The following is a 2,440-nucleotide window of genomic DNA, read 5'->3' as shown; positions in this document are numbered from 1 at the left end:
TAAGAAGTGCTTGTGTTTTGATGTTTGTGCATTATGCTTAAGTTCAACCATGGAGTCTTCTAGATTATAGAAGTGGCGAAATCAGGTGGAATCTAGATGATATCCAACGACCAATAGTGCTCAAATTTGCCATCTTTGGACCATCAGATTCGCCTCATCCAACGACCATCTTTCAAAGTTAAAGTTACCCGCACACAATATAAAAAAATATAATATAATATATATAGGGGTATAGATATAGATATGTGATGCAAAAGCCGCCCATCATCTCCAATTATAATAGTGTGTCCATGCACGGATGCGACGTGGGAAAATGATGTCTGCCATCGGTATCTCAAATTCAAATTAGTCTGGCCTTGTTCAATGTGTATACATTACAACATGCTCGTTTCCAAACCACACCGCGCAGATCTCCGTTATATTCATGCATGCATGGGTTTCAAACATCAGGATCTCTTATTCAAATATTTGAATTCAACTTTACATTGATTATGACCTCACCTATTCTTTTACACCCACACAGTAGTCTTCTTTTTATAATTGTACCACTAACTTTCTGTGACGCCCGGATAATCAAGCTATAGTAACCCTCTACTAATGATGCCACGTCAACTCCATTACGGTTACTAATCTCGCGTTAGTTCGAAACCAATTCAAATCCAGATTCAAAATCAAACAAATAATAGAAGTTTTCCAATCTTAAAACTAAAATGTTCGGAGAGAGCCAAATAATGCATAAGTAATAATGGTGAAGAAACCAACCTCTTTGAAAGTGTTTGATTGTCCTAAAGTAAATAAAATAGTAGCAAAACAATTAATCAAATGCTTTTTACAATTAAAAAAAATATTAAACTTTTCTATCTAGTTGCCCAAACTTATGTGGCCATAGTATAATTATTTAGACTAAATTAGGGACTACTTTTATAAGTCATAAATCTAAAATAAAAGTGAAACTAAAAGTAACAGAAAAGAAATAAAGAAAGAGAACAAAAGGAAAATAAAACACAAAATAGGAGAAAACCTCCCCTCCTGTTGGGCCTCGGCCCAGCTAGCCATCCAGCCGGCCCAGCGGCCCACCTCGCTCCCACCTTAAGCCCCCACTCCCCATCGAAACCCTAGCCCACAACCGCATAACCCCTCCCACTCCCCCGATCTCTCTCCCCTCCCCCGCGTGGATCTGGATCGGGGGCGCTCGCCCCCGACAACCGCGTCGACCCCGACGCCCACCCCGCGCCGCCTGGCACTGCTCGCCAGCATCGTCGGCCGTCGTCTCCGTCTCTCCCCGAGTGGCTTCCTCGCCCCGTCGCCGCTCGCCGCCGTTCGCCGGATCGCCCACCATCTCATCGAACCGCCTCCCAGCCGGACCGCTCCGTCCTCGACCTCCTCCTCGCCGGATCGACGCTCGCCGATGCCGCCGCCCGGAACCCCCGCTGGAGCTGCCCCGCCACCTCGCCGTCGTCGGTGCCACCTCCCCGTCTCCGTCGCTCGTCCTCATCCCCCTCCTCGCAGGACGCTGTCGTCGCACGCCGCCTTGCTGCTGCACCACTGCCTCGACCTCGCCGTCGTCCCCGTCCTCCTCCTCGACAACCACTGCCATTTTCCCTGCACCGCAAGTGAGGCCCCGACCTCTCCTCCTCTTCCCCCTCTCGTCCGGTCGTCGTGATCCCTGCACGCGCGCGCACGTCCTTGCTCCCCTCGCCCCGCTCCAGGCTGAGCTCGCGCCGACCACCGCGGCCCCGCGACCAACTCAGGCGGCCCGACAGCCGTCGCCCGTGCGCCCGGGCTCGCCCCGTCGGGCGTCTGGCGCATACGCCCGTAACCCACCTGCAGCGCCCTGTGCCCGCTAAGTCCCCTAGGGCCAATGACATGTGGGGCCCAACCCCATAACATTTTTTTAAAAGAATTAAAAACAAGAGAATCGAAATAAAAATATATTAATTAATTAGTTAATTATTTAACTTAATTAGTCCTGATTAAACTAACCTAATCACTAGTTAACTTAATTAACCCTGATTAGCCTAATCAGTAAATGACATGCGGACCCCACTCGTCAGTTTGACCGGTCAACGGTCACAGTTGACTGCTGACATCATGATGATGTCAGCAAACACTATTCTAGATAATGTTGAATTAAATTAATTAAATAAATTCTTAAAATGTTTTAAAACTTTAGAAAATCATATAAAATAAACCGTAACTCAGATGGAAAAACTTTGTACATGAAAGTTGCTCAGAACGTCGAGACGAATCCGGATACGCAGCCCGTTCATCCGCCACACATCCCTAGCATAGCAAACATGGAACTTTTCCCCTCCGGTCCGTTTGTTCGAAAACGCGAAACACCATGAATACTTTCCCGGATGCCCCCCCCCCTTCGCCGGTATCACCTACCACTACGTTAGGTCACCCCTAGCACCGCACATTGCCGCGTCTTGCTTTG

Source organism: Triticum aestivum, chromosome 1B (genome assembly GCF_018294505.1).
Source record: "Triticum aestivum cultivar Chinese Spring chromosome 1B, IWGSC CS RefSeq v2.1, whole genome shotgun sequence".
Taxonomy (NCBI): Eukaryota; Viridiplantae; Streptophyta; class Magnoliopsida; order Poales; family Poaceae; genus Triticum; species Triticum aestivum.
This window is presented reverse-complemented; position numbering follows the sequence as displayed.